Genomic DNA, 27926 nt, shown 5'->3' on the forward strand with positions numbered 1-27926 from the left:
AAATCAGACTAGCTGATGACTTTCTGAATATTCAAGTAGACATGCAGAAGATAAATCCAAGCAGAACTTGTGACTGAACAAAAGCCTGAAACGTGACCTCATAGATGAAGAAATCTTGCTGTGCCAGAAGCAGGTTTTTCAAGAAGGGCCTTCAGGAACATGGAGTCAAGGAAAGGGTGTGAAAACGAAACCAAGATATCAGAAAATGAACAACAACAAAAGTGGTGGCACCACAAGTAAGACATACTGCTGGTGGCAAGGTCACCCATGGACACTGTGAAAATGCAAACAGAAATGTTAAAGGTTTGTTTTTATCCCCCAAAGTCATGGAATTCATAGCAAAGGCTCCCTGTCATGCAACTGTGACTTCTGCTAAAGAAAATGCAAGTAAACCTTGACTTATTTATTTTAGTATGGCCATGCTAGTGAAGCTATCCCAGTAACAGGCATGTTACACAACCTTTCAACTTACCACTGGCTTTCATCTTGGTTATAAGATGAGCACAGCTAGGAGATGGTGGATGGTTGCAATCAGAAGAGTACTTTAGGGCTCCAGAATGTTCCTTTGTAGCTGCATCTTTACCTCCTTCACATAAGATGGCAGGTGTGGTCCACTGCTTGCTGAGATAGAGTCCTCGCCAGGCCTTATCTGGACCCATGGGGCTGGAGGTTCCCATTTGCCAGGCTGGGTGGTAAACAGAACAATAGGGGAGTTGACTGATGCCAAAACCATGAAGTTGCATCTGGTCACAGTGTTGAGCTGGAAAGCAGGATGAGGTAGCATTCAAACCAGGCTCTCCACCACAACCTGCAGGAAGCTGCTTCTTCTACCCAGGCCTTCAGAGCTTGTTCAGGAAATGAATCTCTTTACTTCAAATAGTTGCTATAGGAGAGGTACACCCAGAACCATTCAGAATGGACTTCTCCCATGTAAACCTGTCCCAGTTTTGAGATATTCCAATAAGGCCCTCATTTTTCTCCCACAAAAGACCATGTGCATTTGGTGGAAACTCAAGAGGTCTTCTTCTGCTTAGCCTGCTCTGGAACTTCCTTCTAAGGAAAGCCCACCAGCCACCTTGTTTATTTTTCCCCCTGGCAGGCAAAAACCTTTTTTTTATTCAAACAGGTTTTTGGCCTCATGAGTTTATTTAATTTCTTCTTCACCTGCATTTTAAATATTTTAATTGGTTATTGTTTGCTTTATCTGCTCTTACTTGATTATTGTATCGTTGTTGCTTTAATGATTTATTATTCATGTTTATTGTAACTTTTCGTTAGCTGCCTTTGGCATTCTATAGTGGAAAAGCAGGATATTGATAATATTACAAATAGTATTTATAATGTGTGTGTGTGTGAATATATATATATATATATATATATAATCACACACAAAATGATATTTGCAATATAATGAAGATAATTCTTTCTTTATGCATTTGTACTCACATTTATTTTGTTCCATACATCTAACTCTAGGGAATTATTTAGCATAACCGGAAAGGCTGCTTCCAGAACTTTAAATTGGTATTGGCTCAGTTGATCAGCATTTCTCATTTCCTGATACAATGGTTGCTGTGAAACTTTAACTTTAGTTCACAATTTCTGATCCATTTTTCTTGTTCACTTAGAGATGTCAGGGCCATGCGTTACTTCTCAGAAGTGACATAGGGGTTTGGGGCAGACACTTGCGCCTCAATTATCCCCTTCGAGTGAGCATCACCTGTTCTCTTTCCTGCGGATTCTTGCTATCGCTGGGGGAGGGGAGGGAGCACAGCTGCAGGTCAGCATCTTTTGCTACAATTAGATTCAAATTGAAATGGTAAGAGAGAAAGGAGGAAAGAGGTTATCTGTGGGTTACAATTATGCCTTGCTTGCATACTGGAGTGAGCCATTAATTGCTTGCTACAGATGCAATGTTGTTCTTTATGGTTCAGATAGAAGCCCTATTAAGTGACAAGCGTTCCATTTTCATGGCCAACCAGAGAAGAAGGCACAACACAGGTAGAAGGTCACAATGTAATTAATAACTCACACCCCTAAGATGCACCAAGGGAGCAGAAAGACACAGCACCTGCCTAACTTCCACCCTGCATCGGTAGCAAGGGCTCCCCATTTTGCAAAATTGTTTGCCCTTGCCATTTTAGTCTGCAAGCACATCTCTTTTGAAGGAGACGATCTCTTGCACAATCTGTTGGGCTCCTCCCTCTCAAGGGATGGACAAATCAGTCCATTTCTGAGTCTGTGTCACTTTCTTATTTGAGAGCCAGTGTGGTGTAGTGGTTAAGAGCGGTAGGCTCGTAATCTGGTGAACCGGGTTCGCGTCTCCGCTCCTCCACATGCAGCTGCTGGGTGACCTTGGCTAGTCACACTTCTTTGAAGTCTCTCAGCCCCACTCACCTCACAGAGTGTTTGTTGTGGGGGAGGAAGGGAAAGGAGAATGTTAGCCGCTTTGAGACTCCTTAAAGGGAGTGAAAGGCGAGATGCCAAATCCAAACTCTTCTTCTTCTTCTTCTTCTTGTTCACATACAATTCTCTTCTATCTCATTTCCACAAAAACTGAACCGGTGACTCTTTTTTTTTAAAAAAAAAAGCGTATGAAGATTTGCACAAAAAGTATCTTAAAATATGGCTTCTTTCAAAATATTCATTTCTGAACATATTTATGCATTTTTAAACATTGGTTCCCAAAACAGAATTGGAACATTTGGGACGCGAAACAGTTGGTGGATCTCTAAGCGCCAGTCCTCTCATTAGCCCAGAAGGTGCATCATACCAAAATTCACAGAGATAAAATTCCTCAAGTACCCTTATCCTCCTCTTAGGACAACACTTGCAAAGAGAAGGGAGGAGGTTGGACACCACTGTTGATTCCTTCATTCCAAGTGGCACTTCCACATTCAAAGAGACAGCAAATATTAAGGCATGCAACAGTCACAAGATTCAGCTTGAATCTGTAGCTTTCGGAAGCAGCCCTAACTGTTTATGAACCACCAGGTCTTTCCAAATTCAAAGGTGCAATTTGACTTGGAAGTGCAGAAGCCATCCCCCAATCACCCTAATTTGCCTTGTAATTTTGGGTACACACACACACACACACACACACCTGTAATATAGACCTGTCTGTTTATTAAGATGTTTGCTGGAGGGCCTTCTTCAGGTTCTCTGACCAAATAAGGTGTGGTGATTGCTTTTCTGGTAGTATTACCCTAATAACTGGTGATATATACCAGGGGTCAGCAATGTTTTTCAGCAGAGAGCTGGTCCACTGTCCCTCATACCATGTGGCGGGTCGGACTATATTTTTTTGGGGGGGAATGAACACATTCCTATGCCCCACAAATAACTCAGAGATACATTTTAAATAAAAGCACAAATTCTACTCATGTAAAAACACGCTGATTCCCAGACCGTCCGTAGGCCGGATTGAGAAGGCGATTGGGCCGCATCCGGCCCCCGGGCCTTAGGTTGCCTACCCCTGATATATACTATTGTTGTGCAGTATATTTTGGGTCTATGGGCAGCATTAAACCTGTGTGCGTGCTTCAAAAAAATATTATTACAGTGGTACCTCGGGTTACATACACTTCAGGTTACATATGCTTCAGGTTACAGACTCCTCTAATCCAGAAATAGTACCTCGGGTTAAGAACTTTGCTTCAGGATGAGAACAGAAATCGTGCTCCGGCGGCACGGCGGCAGCAGGAGGCCCCATTAGCTAAAGTGGTGCTTCAGGTTAAGAATAGTTTCAGGTTAAGAATGGACCTCCAGAATGAATTAAGTACTTAACCTGAGGTACCACTGTATTACACTTATATCCCAATGTTATCCTTTTATAGAACCCAAAGCAGCACAAATGTGATTCCTAGGCAGTCACCCATCCAGACACTGACCAGCTCCAGACATGCTTAGCTTTGGCAAGGTGGTAGCTTAAGGGACTTCATAGAGAAGCTTACCTGGTGCTTAGCCTGGAGATATCTTCAGTGCCTGGTGAAGAAATTCTCCTAGGACAGGAGTGGTGAACTGGAATATGACCCAGAACTTCCTGAGACAGGTTTATGGGACTGACCACATGTCAATCCCTTGACCTCATATGACAACAGATGATTCAAATTCAGTTGATGTGGCTGCAAAGGAAGAATTGGGAATGCACCGGGGCAAGTGTGCTCTCTATTACTTTTTTTTTCTGTCACTGGGCAGGGCAAGAGAAAAAGATGCCAAATCCATCGCTGATTCATCATTTGCAATTTGCTGCTGTCCAGCACCTGGTGTCTCACGACGTCAGGTGAGGTGGTTGTTGGGTTTTTCCAATAACTATCTTACCTGACTTTGGGGAGGCTCAGTGGGCCTAATTAGGTTCCCAATGCTGTCCTACGCCTGTTATTAAACTTAATGGCTTTGTTCTTAGAACTGTCATCATTTTCTCCCGTCGCATTTTAGTGCTTTTTAAAGGTTGATTTCATACCCTCCAACATTGCTCTGATGAAAATAGGGACATCCTATTTAATAATAATGATAATGATAATGATACCCCAGCCATCTGAAAGGATTGCCCCAGCCACTCTGGGCGGTTTTCAACATATATAGAAACATAATAAAACATTAAACGTTAAAAAAACTTTTCTATACAGGGTTGCCTTCAGATGGCTCGGGGGTCAGATAACTCCACACCCTCCAGAATTTCTCAGATGAAAATGGGAACATCCTAAGGAAAAAGAAGAAGAAGAAGAAGAAGAGTTTGGATTTTATATCCCACCTTTCACCCCCTTTAAGGAGTCTCAAAGCGGCTAACATTCTCCTTTCCCTTCTTCCCCCACAACAAACACTCTGTGAGGTGAGTGGGGCTGAGAGACTTCAGAGAAGTGTGACTGGCCCAAGGTCACCCAGCAGCTGCATGTGGAGGAGCGGAGACGCGAACCCGGTTCCCCAGATTACGAGTCTACCGCTCTTAACCACTACACCACACTGGTGTAGGACATTCTGGGATCAAATCAGAAACCAGGATGGCTTCTGTGAATCTGGGACTGTCCCTGGAAAATTCTTGAAGAGTCTGTGATTTTATGCATCTCCATATGATTTTCTGCAAGTGTTCTGCCGGTGTCGCTTTTGTATTTACTGATTTAATTGTTTGTTGATGGTGGTTTTGTTAAATTGCGAACTGCCCTGATGATATGGTGAGCTGGGTGACAGATAAATCTTTTTAAATAATAATAATAAATAAATCACAAATACATTTTCAGCACAATCTGTAAGAACCACCCCAATATGAGAGGGGGCAAGGCATTCATTGTCTGGCATTAAATGTAATTTTCAAGGAGGGGGTGGTGGTTTGGCTTTGACAGGAGCTTAGACCTCTTTAAAACAGCATCTTTTGAACACACAAAATGGAAATAAATAAATAAATAAATCAAACCCTAAAAACAACACGCACAATCAACACGGCGTTACACCAGCCAGCCAATGTATTTTGTTTTGATGGTATTAACTCAAAAAGACTGACTCAAATAGTGGAAGGTTAATGGAAGTTTCCCAGCATGATTACAAGAGTCATGGTGGAGCAAAGGGGCAAGGGAGATGGCAGCTTTAACAATTAAACTCCCCGACACCTTCCTGTTCATTGCTACTGCCATAATGCAGTGAAGTGCCACAGTTAATCACATCACTCACACAACTTCTTATGTTTCCCTCATGGGATGCATTTCAGGATAGTCATTCTTTAAAATAAAATAAAAAACCCTGATCAGAAGTCACAGCGCTTTCGGAGGAAATTAAGTAAGTTTCTATTTTGGTTTTGTCCTTTTTTTTATTTAGAAATTATTTCAGCGTTTCTTTAAAAAGAAAAAAAAATTATGGGAGAAGCCTTTCTTTTTTTAAAAAAAAAACCACACCACTTGGTAATGAGACATGCATTAAAAATAACTCCTTTCCCACTAGTTTCTCTTTTACTGTCACAATGTGACAAACGACATAGAGAAAATGTGACTAGATGGCAATTATGGGGTATGTCCGACGTACCTCAGTTTTTACCACAGCGTATGATGGAAATATATCCTGTGTGACCTTTGAATCCATCATGTTTCCTTGCTTCCATAAGGTATACATTTTATTTCTCCATGGCTGAGTACAGCTGACCATTTGCCAAGTGGTTAGTTACTAAAGTGGTGTTGAAATACAATCCCTTTTGGAGCTGGTTATCTGTACTTTCTCCCCTGCGAGGCGAGGATAACATTTATTTCTTGCTTTTCCTAGATACCTGATTGCGGGCTGGCATGTGGCCAAATTCTGCTCACCACAAGGGTAAGATGTTTGAAATAAATTGAATTGAGGATGAGACCTACAATTGCCAAAGAGACTTGCACCAAACCTGGGGAATGTTTCATGTTCTCATCCTATATGCATATGTATGCATTTAATAATAATAATAATAATAATAATAATAATAATAATAATAATAATTTATTTATACCCCGCCCATCTGGCTGGGTTTCCGCAGCCACTCAGAGCGGTTTCTAACAAAACACTAAAATACAATAACCTATTAAACATTAAAAACTTCCCTAAACAGGGCTGCCTTTAGATGTCTTCTAAAAGTTTGGTAGTTATTTTTCTCTTTGACACCTGGTGGGAGGGCGTTCCACAGGGCATGTGCCACTACCGAGAAGGCCCTCTGCCTGGTTCCCTGTAACTTGGCTTCTCACAGCGAGGGAACCGCCAGAAGGCCCTCAGCACTGGACCTCAGTGTCCGGGCAGAACGATGGAGGTGGAGACGCTCCTTAAGGTATACTGGACCACTTTGAGTTGTGCTCGGAAACGTACTGGGAGCCAGTGTATGTCTTTCAAGACCAGTGTTATATGGTCTTGGTGACACTCCCAGTCACCAGTCTAGCTGCAGCATTCTGGATTAGTTGCAGTTTCCGGGTCACCTTCAAAGGTAGCCCCATACTAGTTTAGCAATGCATGTGTGGTGCTTTGTGTCTGTTTAAGAATACTTTGTGAGCAGGACAGGTCTGGCCATTTGTGTGTGTGTGTGAGAGAGAGAGAGAGAGAGAGAGAGAGAGAGCGAGCTGGCCCGGGATCCAGTAGATCCTGAGTAATTTCTAGGAGGCATGAGGTCCAGCCTGCCCCCACCCAGGCCCAGCCTGCCACTCCACAAAACCCCATTGTAGGGGGGTTAGGGTTGCAGGTTTGGGGGCAAAGAGACCAATTTTGGGAATGGTTGAAGAACATAGTTTTTTAAGTAAAAAACCCCCACCTCATTCCCCTACTAACAGATTGAAGTTGAATCCTGACAAGACAGAAATACTCTTTTGGGGGGACAGGGGCAGGTGGGTGTGGGGGACTCCCTGGTCCTGAATGGGGCAACTGTGCCCCTGAAGGACCAGGTGCGCAGCCTGGGGGTCATTTTGGACTCACAACTGTCCATGGAGGTGCAGGTCAATTCTGTGTGCAGGGCAGCTGTCTACCAGCTCCATCTGGTACGCAGGCTGAGACCCTACCTGCCCGCAGACTGTCTCGCCAGAGTGGTGCATGCTCTGGTTATCTCCCACTTGGACTACTGCAATGCGTTCTACATGGGGCTACCTTTGAAGGTGACCCGGTAACTACAACTAATCCAGAATGCGGCAGCTAGTCTGGTGACTGGGAGCAGCCGCCGAGACCACATAACATTGGTCTTGAAAAACCTTCATTGGCTCCCAGTATGTTTCCAAGCACAATTCAAAGTGTTGGTGCTGACCTTTAAAGCCCTAAACGGCCTTGGCCCAGTATACCTGAAGGAGCGTCTCCACCCCCATCGTTCCGGCTGGACACTGAAGTCCAGCTCTGAGGACCTTCTGGTGGTTCCCTCACTGCAAGAAGCAAAGTTACAAGAAGCCAGGCAGAGGCACCCTCCCTATTGAACGCCCTCCCATCAGATGTCAAAGAAATAAACAAAGTTTAGAAGACATCTGAAAGCAGCCCTGTTTAGGGAAGTTTTTAATGACTGGTGTTTTAATGTATTTTCAAGCTTTTGTTGGAAGCTGCACAGAGTAGCTGGGGAAACCCAGCCAGATGGGTGGGGTATAAATAAAATAATAATAATAATAATAATAATAATAATATGCTGTCAATTGTGCTGTCATTATTATCCATATATTACAGGCCACCAGTGTCAGATGAAGAGATCATGGTAGAGATTATCCACCCAATAAAGTCACTTCTAAGGTAGAATCTGAACCAGACCAACTGGGTCACAACTTAAGCTTTGCTATAATCAACCAAGATGGAATGAAATGTGGTAACAGCATCATTTACTCAAACATTAATCCTCGCATATTTAGGGTACTTCTCCAGTTCAACGTATAATCCATTTTGCCAGCTCTTATACTTTTAATGATGCTAAATTTGAAATGCTGAATTAGAGAAAGGTTAATTAAAGGTTTCAGTCACACTTTTCTATGACCATGACCCAACAAAGGGCCAAAGGCAATTAAAAAAAAATCAAACTTTTATTTATTCCTATTGCTAGATACAAAGAAATGCCACCATTAATTATCTCTCTGATTACTAAGAACTTGTCATGTATCCCTTTGATGATGTAAAATGGTAGTTATGGCAATGAGGTGCTACTAAAAAAAATCCCTGTGAGACTTAATTAGATCATTTGTTTAATCTATGAGATTCTTTTCTTTAAAGTTAGCAAGACAGTTAAAAAAAACAAAACCTGCCATAGAAGTTCTGGTATTCATATTATAAGGGAGCTTTTCTCAACCTTATGCATGCCAGATGTTTTGGTCTACAACTCCCATCAGCCTCTGCAAGCAAGATGTTATAATGCATGATTTCATAAACCCCTTTCTGGCAACCCAACCCCAAAGGGTAGAAAAGGGTCACACCAATGTCCCCTGAGAACTGCCCTCATTTTCAGAATATTCAGGCAGCTCCTCCCAGCTTCCCCATGTCTGGCTGCAAATTCTGCACTGAGGAACCTTTTCTGCTTGTGGCGTCTCCTTGTGCAGTTAAGAACCCTGGAAGATTGAGCCTGACAAAGATAGCAAGCAGAAGGCAGTTGCTGCAAAGCCTACCCTTCCCAACTTTCATCTGTAACCAAGTACAAAGCTGTTAGTTTTGATTTCCCTTGGTTTTCTGCGTTCACCCATCTTACATTCAGATTCTGCATCAGTGGGCCTCACTTTCCGCAAGCAATTTGAGAGCCAGTGTGGTGTAGTGGTTAAGAGCGGTAGTCTCGTAATCTGGGGAACCGGGTTCGCGTCTCTGCTCCTCCCCATGCAGCTGCTGGGTGACCTTGGGCCAGTCACACTTCTTTGAAGTCTCTCAGCCCCACTCACCTCACAGAGTGTGTGTTGTGGGGGAGAAAGGGAAAGGAGATTGTTAGCCGCTTTGAGACACCTTAAAAAGGGAGTGAAAGGCAGGATATCAAATCCAAACTCTTCTTCAATTTCCCTTTTTTTAAAACTTTCTTTTATTCAAAATTAAAACAAAACATATTATCCAGAAACATATCATCCTTATTTCCCCCCCATTTTTCCTCCCTCCCCCCACCCTCCCACACAAAACCCCACCCCCTGACTTCCCTCAGTTCCAGTCTATGGTTTCTCTGAGACTGCTGTTTTCTGCATGTTACACAGTTGTATAGATCCTCAAACTGTTTAGCTGATTATCATCAATAAAAAGTTTGTGAATATTTATTCAAAGCCAGCCAAGGAGTTCAGTTCGCTTTGTTGCATCTTCAAATACTTTGTAAAGAGTTCCCATTCATCTTTAAAGTCACAGTTATCCTTGTCCCGTAGCTTATACGTCAATTTTGCCACTTCTGCATAGTCCATCAATTTTTCTTGCCATGATTCTTTAGTTGGGGTTTCTTCAGTCTTCCATCCTTGTGCTATTAGTACTCTCGCCGCCATTGTCACATACATGAAGATGCTTTTCAGCTTTTTGGGCAGATCTTTCCCTACAATCCCTAACAGCAAGCAGTTTCCCTTAAGGCAATGCATTTTGTATATGATTCCCACTAATATATACATTTTATGAGCACTTTCGTTTTCCCCCAATATGTGCAGTTTTGTATACCTCTTTTTTGCATCACCAAATTTGGAGATTTGTTTTGATTTCCATATTGTTTTGGGAAGTGGGATCCTAATGGAATTTCTCCCCTATCATATCCCACCAGTTTCAGATATTCTATTCCACTTCCCCCAGCTAATTGAGTAGGGTCAAAATATCATACTGGAGTTCCTTAAGACTGTGCTTCCACAGGGAGTATGCAACACATAAAAAGCAATATAATCAGTGTCTTACAATGACCATTATTGCATGCAGTGTGAAAATCCATTAATCTTAAACGTTACCATAGAAATACGTAGTGGCTGAACTATAATAACATACAACTAGGGTGGCTTACTTGCTGCATATAGTAGGAAAACCTATTAATCTTCAGTGTTACCACTCAAATACATAAGGTGGGATCTAGACTCGCCCTTCTACCCATAGGACAACTTCTGTTTGTAAAAGGTGCTCTGATCCATCAGAGGCTTCCACTGCAGAAAGGAGGTGGCGATGGATTTTCACTGATTCTCCCTGCAGCCCAGCACCAACTCCCATGCTTTTCTGGAGGGTTCCCCAACCTTCCAGATCAGATTTCCAGAGGCATGGAGAGTTGAAAGGAGGATCAGTGAAAATTGCCCTTCCTATCTTCCTTCTGTGGAAGCATCCTATGAATCATAGCATAAGATGTAGTATAAGAGCAGAACACAAGGGAAGTTGGGATCTAACTCATTGCAAATATTCAATATTAATAAAATGCAGTTAGCAAATCCATGTTTGCAGGCACAAATCATTTCATACTACTGTTTCGCTGGTTTTATGTAGCATCTTTGTTTTAACAATGTTGTTTCTTATTTTCATGTTGCGCACCGCTTATAGATTTTAAAATTTTGAGCTGTTTGTAAAAGCTTTTATGTACATTTTACAAATAAATAAAAGCAAAGAATGCGGGAATTGTAGTGAATCACACTTCCCTTGTTTGTGTGGACATGCCAATCTTTTAGTTGCACTGAGAGCAAACTCTTCTCCCTACAGGTGCTTCCAAGTTACGATACACATGTGTACAGGAATTGAAATCCACACATACTTCCTGTATTTGTTCATGCTGTTTATGTTTGAATCTGCTGCCAATCTTTGTGAAATGAAAATTTGCTTGCAGAACAATGAACGACTTGTGTTGTTGTTGTCGTTTTAAATTCCAGTCTACTTTCTAAAAAGTATTTCTTGCTAAAGGGGTGTGTTGACATTAATTGGGAAAACAGCACTTCAGATTAAGCCAATGGGTGCTTTCCCAAATATACAGTTGGATCACTGAGAACAGAATTTTCCTCTCTGTGTTGATAAAAGTGTGCATCTATAAATTAACGTATGTAATGTCTGCTGAATATTCTGCACTATTCATGGAGTTAAAATTAACTTCTCATGATAATTGCTTATCAGTTCCATGAGCATAATTTCCATGATTTAACCTGCTTTCTTAGGACCTGCTAACTTTCAGTATAGAACTTTGTGTTTTTTCACCAGTTTTTACTGTTTAAAATGTATATGTATGTAAATTATTATTCGACTGAGGCTCACATCAGAGATACAGTACTGTATAAATACTGTATAAATTGTTGCATCTGCTTTAAGTTGACTTGATTATACCTAAAAATAAAATAAAAATTAGCATCGACTCTATTTTTGTTCTATTCATTGTATTGTACATTGTATATTATAGAAAATGATTTCTCTGTTACAAATCTTAAAAATGACCCACCCCAGGGATTGGAACTAATGCCAATTGATCAGCAGAAATGGAAATTAAACTAGACAGTCAAATAAAATTATACTGTAGATATTGTTGTTGTTTTTTAAGCAGAGCTTCTGATGGGAAAAAATAGATTGTTTGACTAAAAGCGTATCCACTTTTTCTATAAAGAACATATTCATATATGTAACTGATGTGATGTTCGCCATACCCACACACTAACACAGAATTAGGTATGCTATTAAGTTAAAACACGTTTAGTGCTCTGCTGGATTATAACCTCATACTGCAGCCCTATGCACTGCTGTTTAATAAAAAGCCCCATTGTACTCCGTAGGAATTGGGATGGATATTTTTCTTAAAATACTACCAGTAATGTACAGTGTGGTTGGGTACAGGCAGTTACCTGATCTCACAACAGAACTACTACTATTGACTGGGAAGGGTAAGGTGGCAGCAAGGTTGGCATATAGATGCATCAGCCAAGCCCAATTGTGCTCCTACTTGTGTTTGCCCCGGACCGACCTCACCACTACCTTCTGGTAACCAGCAATGATTCAACTTTGGGGAGGTCAGGTAAACACTTCCACACCCCGCCACTTCCATTATTGAATTCTACAATTTATTATTATTATTATTATTATTATTATTATTATTATTATTATTTATTATTATTATTATTTTATTAGTATTGCTGATTCAGTACAGTGGTGCCTCGCAAGACGAAATTAATTCATTCCGCGAATTTTTTCATCTTGTGAATTTTTCGTCTTGCGAAGCATGGTTTCCCATAGGAAATGCATTGACGGTTTCCCATAGGAATGCATTGACGGAAGGCGCAAGACGTTCTCGTCTTGCGAAGCAAGCCCATAGGGAAATTCGTCTTGCGAAGCAACTCAAAAAACAAAAAACTCTTTCATCTTACAAGTTTTTCGTCTTGCGAAGCATTCGTCTTGCGAGGTACCACTGTATATATGCTGCCCTTTACCAAAAGATCCCAGGACAGTGTGCAGCATTAAGAACACATTTTACGGAGCACGATAATAAAAACACAATACAAAGCATAACGATAAAATAATCATAATAACAGTCCTTCCCACCTGTTATGCCTACTGGCGTGGTTGCTCGAGAGCGAACAGGCAAGATCCCCACTGGTCTTTTCAAAGGCTTTATTATCGGTGCAAAAACATTTACAGTGCAGAACGTCTCAATTCCACGTCTTGCTCAGTCACTAGCAGAATCTGAGAGTGGGCGGTCCTTAAACTTTCCCCAGCAGAGTAGTCTCTTGACCCCCATCTGATGCCTCCCCTCTCTGCGCGTAAACCTACTGCACAGAGAGGGCGTGGGTAAAGGGGGACCTGCCTCCCCCCTGCTTTGCTCATGCATGGTGTCTTGGCTCTCTCTTGCATCCTCCGAGCCCTGCATCTCTTCCCCACTAGAGGCGGGGCTTCCCTCCTCCGCGGAGGAAGTGCTGCTTCTCACGATATTTGGAGGCTCCCTGTAACCCAGCTGCCCTTCCACCTCTCGCCTCTGAGCTGATGGAAGTTCCCTGACACCACCGCTACCACCTTTAACAGGCCAAAGGCCTGGGTAGAGAGAAATGTTTTTGTCTGTAATGATATTGCCGGGCGAGCCTCTCTGGGGAGAGCATGCCAGAGGTGGGGAGCCACCACAGAAAAGGCCTGTTCTTGTGTTGCCACCCTCCAAACATTTCAGGGAGGGGGGACATAGAGAAGGGCCTCTGATGGCAAGCATAGGGTCCAGGTTGGTTTGTATGGAGAGAAGCATTATTTAAAATATTGAAGTCAGCACTTTGAATTGAGCCTGGAAACTAATTATGGGATAAGTGTGACTCCAAAGAACTGTAGAACTATGTCAGTTCATGGAGCCTTTGAACTGTGGGTGATATCTGACTAAGTCATACTCAGAGTCAACCCACTTAAGTAAGTCATGGCTAACTCATGTGAGTCTACTTTGAGTATGACTTAATTGAATACCAGTCTGTGTTGCTCCAGAAGCATAGGCACCAACTCCTAGGGGCCGAGGCACTTTTGGCTCCCTCCATTTCTTTTTTGGGGAGGGCAGAGCCCCTCAATGTACAGAGTGCATTCATCTATGCTCCCTGGCTCTGCGTGATGTTAGGATATCACGCCGGGGCCCCTCAATCATAGTGAGAAGATGGGTCCTCCATCCAGAAGCCACATGGCAAACTGCTTTAGAAACTAAGGGGGATTTCAATTTGCGAAAGTAGCTCATTGGGTGGGGCAGAACTGCTACACCAGCCAGTGGCGGAGCAAGCCAATCAGGTGCCTAGGACGGTGCGCATGCCCTGAGCCCAGGGGCGGGGCCAACTGCCCGTGGGGGGCAGGGCCAGCCACCTGTGCGGCAGGGCCAGCCAGGGCAGGACGCTCCGCAGGGCCTCCAAGGAGTCTGTCTGCCTCCTCCCACTCAGTCACCCTACAGCTGAGCGGAGGTGGCGGGCGGACCGTTTGGGGCAGCGCGGAGCCTGCAGGCGCCCAAGCCACCACATCACTCCCAGGAGAGACCTGTGGCTCGGGCGCATTGCAGGCCCCACGGTGAGTGCTGCCCACCCACCATTTTGTCACACACCCCTCAGTGGTGACACCCGGGGCGGACCGCTCCCACCACACATCCCTACCTCCGCCTCTGACACCAGCTTCCCAGGAGGTGAGTCACTGCTGCTTACAAGACAGAAGATGGGGAGGTAGCCGGGAGGTCAGTGCAGTGAAAACCCACTGGCAGCACCAATCTGGTGCCTCTTTGCACCACAACGACACTCGCGTTGCTTTGCCCTATGGCCTTTCTTTGAGCAATAGCAACCCACTTGTCAGGAGGCTAGGGTAATGGGTCTGCCCCACCCAGCTCATCGCTTCTGGAAATGACCATGATTTCTACTATTCAAGGGGTCCCCACCTGCAAATTTCACTGGGTATGTATGCCCAAGCCCTTGGATGCCTAGAGCAGCTCTTCGGATCCCAGCAATACCCTTTTTCTCTAGACATGATAGACATAGTCCCATCAGTGATTCAGCCAGAGAACACTTGGAACATTAAAAAAGTTATGACTTCAAAGTAACGATAGCTTGCCTTATAAATAATTCTCTGGTTATAGCAGCTATTCCTAATTTTAACCACAACATACAATTCATGTTCCTTCGTGGCGGTTTCCCTTTCTTAATTTTTTTTTAAATGCATAGGAGAAGAGAAAATGAAGACATATTAATAAACACAATTAAACAGGTTAGGGCAACAATACAGTGTTGGTCATTCAGGAACCCTGTGCTAATTTTAATTAGCTGCTTTCCCTTGCTTTCAAATGTAATTAAAGAAGCTTAGTTGTGCTCAGCGATGCAAACCGCCTTATTTAATCACTAACATTATTTCCCTGAACTATTAATGATTTTCAAAATGCTTGTTTATGCAGAATTAGAACAGTAATTATCTTACCAGTTAATTTTGTACCTTCACATTTCACACCTAGCTCAAACGTCATTCATTTACCGCAGTCATTCTGTCAAAACAAAGAAAGGCTTGTTCTAAATGCATTGCAGAATGCCAAACCCAAAGCCAAATTTTGTAACACTAATAAAGTAGCTCCCAAGTGAAACAGGTGTAGTAATTTAGAGCCTTCCTGTCTCAAGCCTGCACGTACATGCTATGTTTTTTCTTTATTAGCTTTAAAATGAGAGCTTGGTGTGCAAAATAAGCTATTTAATTCAGACTTGTGGAGCAGAATATAATCTTTAATTTAAACTAGAGCCGTAAAAAAAGGCCTTTAATTTTAACTGGCATGTGCATGTGAATTTGAATTAATAATCCAGAAAATTGAAACTGTTTTGCTGCTGTTGCCGGATATTCACTGTTCTTCACCTGCCCTTACCTTCACGCGCTCAGTTTCGCTCTCTCATTCTGCCTCCCTCGCACAAGCTTAGGCGGCTGCTTTTCTGATTATTATTATTATTTAATGATGTAACGGGCTCATATGCAAAGCAAAATGGTCTTCAAAGGAAACGTCTCAGTCCACTGAATTCCTTTTATTTACAGCACAGGCTTTGTGTGTGTGTGTGAAAGCAGAAGTATGTAAGTCCCATTGAGTTCAATGTTGCTTTCTCCCAGCTAAATGAGTACAGGGCTGCAGCCTAAAAGTCCTGTGTATGACAGGGAAGCAAACATTTGTATTCACTCGGTTTACAAAAACAAGGTAATTGATGCATTTGCAAAATCTACTTAGGACATTATTCAAATGTGCTATGGATTTAAACCTTAATTGAATCCTCAGATTTTAAAAGTTCCCTGAATGTTCTCTAGCATGCCATCTGATCTATAGGGCCACACGCGTCATAACATTATTTTACTACACGGAGGAAGGAATTGCTGTGCTATGCCAATTGTTCTGCCAGCACAAGCATTTCAGACAGAATGGTCCCTTCTCTCGCACGCATAGTAAAGGTAAAGGGACCCCAGTGTCGTGGCTGACACTGGGGTTGTGGCACTCATCTCACTTTATTGGCCGAGGGAACCGGCGTACAGTTTCCGGGTCATGTGGCCAGCATGACTAAGCCGCTTCTGGCGAACCAGAGCAGCACACGGAAACGCCGTTTACCTTCCCACCAGAGCGGTAACTATTTATTTGCTTGCACTTTGACATGCTTTCGAACTGCTAGGTTGGCAGGAGCAGGGACCGAGCAACGGGAGCTCACCCCATCGCGGGGATTAGAACCACTGACCTTCTGATCAGCAAGTCCTAGGCTCTGTGGTTTAACCCACAGCGCCACCCACATCCCATACCCTCGCACCCTCGCACGCATACCCTGAGCCAATTTGTGGGGGGTGCAGAGGGAAGAGAGGGTGAAGAAGCCCCATTGCACCACTTTTCACTGATAGGCCTCATTAGGTGAATCCTGCCCTGTATTCTTTAATACATCCTCCCAGCTCCTCCCTCTCAGTTGCAGAAATTACTATTGTAAATCCGACACGAAGGTTGACATGTTTCCCTGTAACATTTTTGTGTTAAGCTTCCCAATGGCAGTTCTTTGCTGTTTGCTGGAAAACACGTCTTCTTACATGGAGCTCACACCATTTCATTTGTCCTGCTATGGAAAGGCTTGGGATTACCTGGGGGTTTGGGATTCAGGGTTTGTTTTTGTTTCCCCCCAATATCAATCTTAAAAATGCAGTGCATGCATGTCTGCCCATAAGCAATAACCACTGAGTTCAACAGGACTTACTCCCAAGTAGGTTGATAGCAGAGATGAGGAGGCCATGGCCCTTCATTTGTTGTTGGATTTCAATTCCCATCAGCCAGCGTGGCCAAGAGTTAGGGGTGATGGGCGTCCAACACCACAGGTTCCTCATCTCTACTATGTTGGATTTCTGCCTAAAACAATCTTTACAATTCCTTATAATGCATCCAAGGTTGTTGATAGTTTAATACGGAACCAACCTGCAAGACAAAAGGGGGTAATCAGATCATCTTTTAATGATCTGGTGTGCTTGTGACCACTTGAAAAACCAGGCTATCCTTTCAGAATTGGATGCTTCTCTGCTTCCTCAGATTTCAAATAAAGTGAGAAGGGGTGGTGAAAAATATCACCATATATTGTAGTGGAATGTTCCATACGATCAGTTTACCAAGAGTCTAGAAGCATACCGTGGTAAGTTAAACTTCTAAAATGCTTGATAAAAGGTCATCTACATTCACCTATAGTGGAGTCTTTGAGATGAAAAGAGAATTTTAAAAATATCTTATTAAGTCTGTGCATCAATTCATGTTAGATGTAGGTTTGTGAAGGGTCCTATAATTCTCATGGAAAGCTGTGACTTCAGTCTTGGATAAAGAGCAGATTCTGGTGGGCATTACACATTAAGTTCAGCTTACAGAATTCTTTCCAAATATATTTGCAGTCGTTTCCAAGCCCAGAAGTCCTGAGAAGAATTATGAGTCCCAGAATCACTTCTCCCCCACCCACCTTCCTCAACAACTGTTGAAACTTAACCAGTATTGTTCTCAGCAACTAGCCACTCCATGCTGTCCAGTTACCTCGCTGAACATTTTCTGGTTCAATACTCTCACTTACAGCCCCATCTGGCACACTGCTGGCACTTGACTGCCAGAACTTCTGGTTTTTCCACTTCAGTTTTCAGGACTGGCAAGCTGTTTTCATTTTCTAGGAGCTGCTCTGAGCATTTTCCTCACACTGTCCTCATCTGAGAATGACTGTTAGCTGTCTTCTTCTCTGGATGGGCCACAGCTCAGCAGTAGAGCACATGCTTTGAATGCAAAATGTTTCCAACCGATCTTCAGATAGGGTACAAAACGTCCCAGTACTTTTCCGAGCACAATTCAAAGTGTTGGTGCTGACCTTTAAAGCCCTAAACAGCCTTGGTCCAGTATACCTGAAGGAGCATCTCCACCCCCATCGTTCTGCCCGGACACTGAGGTCCAGTGCCGAGGGCCTTCTGGTGGTTCCCTCACTGCAAGAAGCCAAGTTACAGGGAACCAGGCAAAGGGCCTACTCAGTAGTGGCACCTGCCCTGTGGAACGCCCTCCCACCAGATGTCAAAGAGACAAGCAACTACCAGACTTTTAGAAGACATCTGAAGGCAGCCCTGTTTAGGGAAGCTTTTAATGTCTAACAGACCATTGTATTTTAATATTTTGTTGGAAGCCGCCCAGGGGAAACCCAGCCATATGGGCAGAGTATAAATAATAAGTTGTTGTTGTTGTTGTTGTTGTTGTTGTTGTTGTTGTTGTTGTTGTTATTATTATTATTATTAATTCCAGGCGATGTGTAGACGATGCAGAGTGAGATGGACCAATGGTCTGACTCGGTAGGTTCTCATCAATAGTTTTCCCTGACGTGTTAAAATTACACATCTAAAAAACACCAGTAGAAGTACCAATGACTTGCTTTGTTTATCAGTTCCACTGCCCATAGGGTCAAGCCAACAGATTCTCTTGCAGTGCTCCCAGCCTCTCAGATGTTGGCCTAATGTCACCCTCCCCCAGCCAGCATGCGTTTCCTTCAGACTACTGGGGCCATTATGAAATTGCCTCCTTTGCTCTCCTCCCCCCCTGCTCCCAGTTATTTCCTTAGCTGTTGCACATTCAGAACTCTTTCAAATGAACAGAATAGGCAAAGTTAGTGGTGCCTTGCAAGACGAAAAGAATCCGTTCCGTGAGTCTCTTCGTCTAGCGTTTTTTTCGTCTTGCGAAGCAAGCCCATTAGCGGATTAGCGGATTAGCGCTATTAGCGGTTTAGCGGCTATTAGCGGCTATTAAAGGCTTAAGGGATTAGCGGATTAGCTGCTAAAAGGCTATTAGCAGCTTAGTGCCTTAGAAAAAGGGGGTGGGGAGCGGGGAAAAAACCCCAGGAATCGCAAGACATTTTCGTCTTGCGAAGCAAGCCCATAGGGAAATTCGTCCTGCGAAGCGCATCGAAAAACGGAAAACCCTTTCGTCTAGCGGGTTTTCCGTCTTGCGAGGCATTCGTCTTGCGGGGCACCACTGTATATATGGATTCCACTCTGACCTTCCTGCTCATTGCTGAAGGTTTGATGTAGTTAGTGTTGCTCAGTATGCACACTGGGCAGGGTACGATGCTCATGCAAGGAATTGTGCCTCAACAACACCGGCACTGTTTTACACCAGCACTGCTGACACTTGTAGGCAGAAGTGCTTATGCATTGCAATGCTTTTGATTTCTTTTCTTTTTTTTAAAGAGCCCAGTATACATCACAACACTCTCTTTTCTCTCCCCCCCCCCTTAAAAATGCCCAAGATTCAGAGTCTCTTGGCAACAAGCAATCACATGCCTATATAGGTTCTGGCCTACTGTTACAATGCAGTTATGTGTTTGGTGGCTGATTTATTCAAACTCAGTTTCAGCCCTGCTGTTAGTTCCCTCATTGCTTTAATGCAGCTGGTCCACCATTCATAACTGTCAAAAACCAATTCATTGGGAGTTGGACTTATTAGGCTCCAAACTGTGTACGGCACATATTCATTTTTTTGTCACTGTGCATGCGAACAGGCACACACCATTCTCCCTAAACTTTAAATTGCTCTCGAATTGTTACACTAGGGAATATTTCTACCCAATTAGCTTGCTAACCCACCCTCAACAGATGCAGACTTCCTGCATCCCGAAGAGTATGCTTCAGTTCTGCACTCTATTAGTGGACGACTCTCTGGATAATTTGCACGACTTTAAACAGGGATCCATAAATTGAAAGAATATTGGGATACACCGCACCGTTTCCGAAGGAGAGCTATTGTCTTTGTACAGTACAAGATAGGGGATTTCAAAGGGCTCCAGTAAACATTGCAATGTTTAATAGGGGTGTGTAAGGGCTCCAAGACTTGCCTTTGACCTACGAGAGCAGTGACCATTCACAATGTGTCCAGACTCCCCTCATATCAAATATTTCCCAATCATATCTGTCTGAAGTCTTTTCCAGGAAAAAAGCAGAGCATTAATATTCAGCTGTGTCAAGACAGACCGGGCAATTTTAAATAGAAATAAACACTACGGGTGTGAGAGAGGGGCCCCCAAGCTTCACTTTCTGTGTGTATGTGTATTTTTAAAAATTCTGATCTGCTTCTCAGTCGCTCGGTGCTTTCCCCACATCAATTTGTAATTCAGGTTCCAAGCCACTCTGTATAAAACGAAGCTCTGTCTGCTCCATTCATCATAACTGGGAATTCTAAAAATGGGTACAGTTCCCCCTGTGCTCTGTAGACATTTTAGACACCCTCACTTCTTCCAAAGCTCATGGACATAGAGAAGCAAAGAAACATAGGAAAATATAGAGGTATGTGGTACAGAAACAGAAGCTTTGTTGGGTCCCTGAGTTTGACTCAGGAGGAGGAACAAACCCCCACATATAACATATCTTATTAACCTTCTTATTCAGCACATGCATGCACAACCCTCATATTTAAGAATCATCTAGGCAGCTCCTATCCCGCCTCAAAGCCTGGGAATCCAGAATACAACTCCTGAATCCTGCATGGCAGGTATTTCCCATCCGCTAAGGCAAATCTTCACCGACCGGCTTCCTTCATGCATGACCATTGATGGTACAGTTAGAATCATAGAATCATAGAATCATAGAGTTGGAAGAGACCACAAGGGTCATCGAGTCCAACCCCCTGCCAAGCAGGAAACACCATCAGAGCACTCCTGACATATGGTTGTCAAGCCTCTGCTTAAAGACCTCCAAAGAAGGAGACTCCACCACACTCCTTGGCAGCAAATTCCCAGTTTCTACTCTGGCTGTCCTTTTATTGTGGAAGGGATCCACTCCAGTCCTTATAAAACTGTCCTATGTGGTGCTTACAAAATCATGGAAAGTACGGTGGTACCTCGGGTTACATACGCTTCAGGTTACAGACTCCGCTAACCCATCCTGAAGCAAAGTTCTTAACCTTGAGTTAAGAACTTTGCTTCAGGATGAGAACAGAAATTGTGCTCCGGCGGCGCAGCAGCAGCAGGAGGCCCCATTAGCTAAAGTGGTGCTTCAGGTTAAGAACAGTTTCAGGTTAAGAACGGACCTCCAGGACGAATTAAGTTCTTAACCTGAGGTACCACTGTATGCATGACAGGGCTGCCATATGTCTGGGATTTCCCATATAAATAGCGTCCAGGCGGAATTTTCAAAAATCCGTAAAAAGGTCCAGGAAAACCCAGGCATATGGCAACCCATGTTCAACAACTTTTGTGTCTGGATTTTCACTTTTTGAAATGTGGCAGCCCTGGCATGGGAACTGTACAGAATCTGCACAGCAACTAGAGGAGGTTCCAATGTTTTGCCTCCGTGAACATAAGATTGCAAGACAGCAGGGTAGGATCTAGCCATCTCTGGGCTTCTCTTATGAAAGGCAGGCTGCCAATATGCATGTGTTTGCATTTATTATGTATGCATGGTTATACAAGGAGTAGAACTACCTAGTGCACACAAATGCTCAGTTACAGGCCAGATAGGCAATGAAAATGCAAAACACTGGTTTGCATCAATGGCAACTGTTAAAAGAGGATGAAAGCCTGACTGGGCAGTAACTTTTTGGCCAACTAGCTACCATGTTGGGAAATTCTGGAGGATTTTTGAACATTTTCCATGTTATTGGTTGTATGGTCTAGCATCAAACCAAAGTAATAGAAAACTACCATCTGGACAGACCACTGGAAATGAGGCAGGAATGGCTTTCCAGCCTTAAAACAATGACTTATTATTCTCTTCTGGCTTTCTTTTAAAGGGGGCAACAGCTGTAGAAATTAGAGACATAAGCACTACAGCTTTGGATAATGTAACAATTTCCTTAGTCAAACAGTTCACATTTTAAAAATACTATTGGTCTTAACAAAAGCTTTCCTATTATACTAATCCAACTGAATTTCTTAATTTTGTACTTTCTCAAAGGCATATTTGAACAGCCATCTTTAATAGTTTTTACACGTTTAATAATGGGTGCCATATAGTTTGCTTAGCTCACATAAGGAATCATATATTTCCACAGGTATACAGCAACAGCATAATGTCTTTGTTATAATACCCAATATGAGGTTTCTGCGCGGAAACAACTGTAACTCACATACCGTGGTAGTGAAGAAACGAATAAGTCAAATTAAATGCAGAATGTATAGATTTACCAAAAAGTAGTAGAGTGCTAGTTCGCCTAAAGTGACAGAAACTTAAACTTTGGGGGACAAAGCGGACAACCTATAAGATAAGCAAAGACTGGAATTTACTCACCATTCAGTGAACTCTTGCTAGCTATTGGGTGACCTACTGTTCTATTCTAAGGGATGTGGGTGGCGCTGTGGTCTAAACCACTAAGCCTCTTGGGCTTGCCGATTGGAGGGTCGGCGGTTCGAATCCCTGTGACAAGGTGAGCTCCCATTGCTCGGTCACAGCTCCTGCCAACCTAGCAGTTTGAAAGCATGCCAAAAAGTTAAATAGGTACCGCTCTGGTGGGAAGGTAAACGGTGTTTCCATGCACTGCTCTGGTTTTGTGTCCTGTTGCGCCAGAAGTGGCTTAGTCATGCTGGCCACATGACCCGGAAAAAGTGTCTGTGGACAAATGCCAGCTCCCTCGGCCTGTAAAGCGAGATGAGCGCCGCAACCCGAGTCGTCTGCGACTGGACTTAACTATCGGGGTCCTTTACCTTTACCCTTTACTGTTCTATTCTAAAAATCTAAAGGGGGCAGTTAGAGGCAGATTGTGGTGGAGATTGGAGAACAGGCAAGAGGGCTCTGAATATAATTAAAAGAGAACAAGGGAAGCATTCATGCTAAGCTCTAGCACCTCTTTTTCTAGAAAAAAAGGACAGGTTCTGCCTATACACGATTTTGGCTTTAGGCACAATCCTCAGAACGTAACCCCCACATAAAATGTGAGCTTACTGTACATTAACAAAAAAAACAGAGAAAAAGAGCAGAAACATGGTGTTGTGACCCTACAGACTAGCAGAGATCAAGGCTGAGCACACACACTGTCCATTTAAGCCACACCTCCAAAGAATCTTGGGAACTGTAGTTTAAACTCACAGTGCTGGAATTCCAAGCGCTCTGAACAAACTACAGTTCCTAGGATTCTTGGGATGGAAGTGGTGCTTTAAACAGATGGCATGTACACAGCCCAAGAGGCAAAGTCACTCAGTAAGGAGACAGGCCAAGTATCTCACTCTGAGGATGGTGAACATGGAGCCACTAAAGTCAAGGCTAGCGGGCAAGAGTCCCCTGGACCAGATCCTACAACACCGGAGCTGATAGAAAGAGAGCTGCTGCCCACACAGGGGACCTTCCCCTTGGCCTGAGGTACCAAGTGCATCTCAACTTGCCTTGCCTGTTCAGCAGCACAGGGTTCATACTAGGGAAAAGGTCAAAGAGCACAAAAGAAGTGCCCATCTTCAAGCCAGATGGTTGGCCCTTTGGGGACTGTAGGACAAAGCGGGTGGAGCCTAGGAGAGACAGGGGGAAGGCAGAGGCTCGGAGCAAATTGGTCGTTTGGAGTTCTCTGTGGCACTGCAACAAAGGGACAAAGGGAAAGAAGGCATGGAAGAAGCCAGGCCCAGAGAAGAACAGATGGAGGGGACAACAAGCTGAAGGAAGAGGGCGCCCAGAGGAAAAGGCTGGAGAAATAGAAGAAAGCTGGGAGTATACATAATAATGGTCATGTACTGTTTTGATACCACATAATGTTCTCCTGGGTGGCACTGTGGGTTTAACCACAGAGCCTAGGACTTGCCGATCAGAAGGTCGGCAGTTCGAATCCCCGCGACGGGGTGAGTTCCCATTGCTCAGTCCCTGCTCCTGCCAACCTAGCAGTTCGAAAGCACATAAAGTGTAAGTAGATAAAGAGGTACCGCTCCAGCAGGCAGGTAAACGGCATTTCCGTGCATTGCTCTTGTTCACCAGAAGCGGCCTAGTCATGCTGGCCACATGACCTGGAAGCTGTACGCCGGCTCCCTCGGCCAGTAAAACGAGATGAGCACCGCAACCCCAGAGTCGGTCACGGCTAGACCTAATGATCAGGGGTCCCTTTACCTTTACCTTTACTGTTCTCCGGGGGGGGGGGGGATTTTAAAACAGAGCCTGTGGACAGAAAATGCTAGCGTTGATCTAGTGGTGGAACAATGAACAGCAGGGTCACATTGAGAACCAGCCTCACCACAGAACATTGCAGGGCTTCCATGTTTCCACCACAATAGCAGCACTGTCAGGTTCTGTATTAGTGGAAATACCAGGGTACACAACCTTGGTTTGAGAGCTGAAAGAATACCCCACACCCTGTAGATATGCAGGTGAATAAAGGCTAAGACAATGCCTGCCACTAAGGGCCAAATATTTGGTGCTTTATGGCTTTTAGCTGTCAGAGAGCTGGCTTGCTTGTTTGACCCTGAAATGGCCAGAGCAGAGCCCCCCTTCTGTCAGTAGCTGCTATAAACCCAAGCTTCACTTTATCCAAATGAACCGTGTTAACTTTAAAGCATGCTCCCTGTTAACTGATCTGGGCAAAACACATTCCTTCATACTTATAGAGTCAACAGTACTGCTCCAAACATCTTGGGCAGCAGGGAAGGCAATAGCAGAATGTAAATAGTTTTTGGAAGAAGTTAAGGAGATGACTGTGCCTTCCCAGACAATATGAAATATACTCGGAGTCGAGCGTGGATTTCATGCTCTTTATTCAGCTCATAGTAGTGAGGAATGAAAGTTTCCCCAAAATATCTGCTTTATATATGTCATTTGCACAATGGGTCGCACGTGATTGGCTAATTCTGGGATTCTCCTGTAGGCCAATCAGGTTGCGGATTCAATTCCACCTGGAGCTGGACTGGGTGGCTCCTGCGGACCAATCATACTGCTGCATTTTTCTAGGACCAATCAGACTGGTACCTCGGGTTACATATGCTTCAGGTTACATACACTTCAGGTTACAGACTCCGCTAACCCAGAAATAGTACCTCGGGTTAAGAACTTTGCTTCAGGATGAGAACAGAAATCGTGCTCTGGCGGCATGGCAGCAGCGGGAGGCCCCATTAGCTAAAGTGGTGCTTCAGGTTAAGAACAGTTTCAGGTTAAGTACGGACCTCTGGAACGAATTAAGTACTTAACCCGAGGTACCACTGTACATAACACAATAGCTAGATTTTCCTTTGCCTCCCCATTTTCAAGAGAATACTACATGTTACACTCAAACATGTATGTATAAGGAGTCTCATTTGACCCGTTTCTGCAGACAAAAGCAGCTTTGGGGAGGGATCCATAGACTTGGGAGGAGAAGACATGTTCAAACTTTTCTCCACCAGCAGTTCCAGCAGTTTCCCCACTGCAACCAGCCATCCAGCTGCTCTCCTTCCACCTTAAGGTTTTACCCTTTCAACTCCTGGTTGTGTCTAATGTGGTAGAGATTGCCCTGGAAATGTTGGATGGGGATGGAATATGCCCTTGGGGACTGACAACTGCAGCTATATTGATCCCTAAGGAAGCCATCTGCATCCCATCAAAAACTCTAGGAGGGTCCAGTGCAAGCTCTGGAGAGTTTGAAAAGAGTCACAGCTTCCCATCAATCAGCTGAGCAGCGAAATATTTCCCCTTTCAACCTGCTGGTCTCTGGCTTCCCACTTGAATAGCATTGTTAGGGTCACAAGTTGTTCCCACGGCAACTGATGAAGCTACCAGGTCACCACAGTTCTAGCCAGTTTCCTCTGTTCCTTGGGGGATCTCCCTCATCTTTCAAAAGCTTTTTTCTTTTTTTCTTTTAAGGAAACAAGGACAGAACAACATCCAGAAAAGTATCAAAGGGCCTGGATAGATGGTTCCATTATGAAGCTTGGTAAATTGCCAGAATGAAGTATGCCCACAATTTTGTGGATTTTGTGTAGCTAAATAATAAAAAAAATTAATCTTATATTAATTTGAATTGATTAATTGTAACTGTTTTTACCCTTTGAATCTCTTTTGCAATTTCACCGTGCACCACTTTGAAACTATGTGGCTATGTGGTATTCACATTGTTTGAAATTATTATTATTATTATTATTATTATTATTATTATTATGCACCTTAGAATATTTTTTTAAAATAAAAACCAGAAAAGCAGTCTACTTTTTATAGCAATTCTAATACAAATTCCAGAGGGACAGCTAACTCTGTTGTAGCAAAAACAAAAACAAAAAACAGAGTTTTGTTGGTATCTTAAAAACTAGCAACTTTTCTGTAGCAGAAGCCATTGTATGTATGTATGTATGTATGTATCATATCTATCTATATCTATATCTATATCTATATCTATATCTATATCTATATCTATATCTATATCTATATCTATATCTATATCTATATCTATCTATATCTATATCTATATCTATATCTATATCTATATCTATATCTATATCTATATCTATATCTATATCTATATCTATATCTATATCTCTACATACACCCACCCACCCTTTCCTGCAAGGAGCTCAAGATGCCTTACATGTTTATTATTTTCACTAATACATATGCATTCTTATGCACACTTTACCCAAGTATATGCATTTTCGTGCACATTACTTGGCGGAAGAAACACATTATAAAATTTGGAGACGTGCAAATTTCAAAGGAAGTCTGTGTTTCAGTTCACCTATTGTTTCAGAAAGTACAAATTAGGTAGGTTCGCCTGGAAATGCAAATGGCATCAAATGGCTCCTCCACCCCCAATTCCGATATGCTGAGTACGTGATTATCTGTTTGGTGCTCCAAATGCAGTTTTGGTCTTCAAAGGCTATTTTATTGCTTTCAGTCATTCAGTTATGTTGATATTGTGATACAGTGCGGTTTACTTCGATTTGTAAGCACTTGGATTAGCAGCCAGTGAAAAGTGGGACGAAACATTCTCTGAAGTACTTACAGGGCAGCATTTTAGGGAAAGAGATTTGTACAGTATTGGGATATTGAATAACCTAATTGACTAGCACCCCCCCCCCCAAAAAAAAACCACAACCACATCCAAATCAATGCATTTTTATGTGTATATTTTTTTATTAAAAAAAATTAGAAATATGAAATAAGAAAAAGATTGTTTAAATACCTTATCTATTTAAAGATGCCAACAAGAATAATTGGAAGGTTGTGGGGGTCTCCTCCTGAGTGTTTCCTGATGTTTTGCCCATCTCATCAGGAATTTTGACGGAGGAATAAAATGGCACTCTATCTTTTGGACAGCTTGGTGTTTGTCTTTGGCTGTCAAGCAAAAAAGGGATGCAATTCCACTCATCTGGAGAAGATTAGAATGCTATGGGAAATATGAGAATATAGAAAAGGCAGCAAGAAAATAATAGCCAAGTCATGTCTCCCATTTGAGAAAGGCAGCCATCCCATAGGGCTGAGCAGACTGAACTCCCATTAACTTTATGTGAGTGCAGTCATCAAGAACAGATTAGCTTGTACAAATACAGTTTAAAAGAAAAGAAAATTCCATCAGCCGCTAGCTTTACTAATATCACAGCACTTTCCAGACCTCAAGAGCTGAAGAAAGATTGTGTGCTACACCAGTAACCGTTGGGTCCAAGTCAGGGTTGCCACTGAATTTTGCCTCAAGTGGAATCCAAGGCAAACTTGGAGGG

The sequence above is a fragment of the Podarcis tiliguerta genome, assembly GCF_965153285.1.
Source record: "Podarcis tiliguerta genome assembly, chromosome: 6".
Lineage (NCBI taxonomy): Eukaryota > Metazoa > Chordata > Lepidosauria > Squamata > Lacertidae > Podarcis > Podarcis tiliguerta.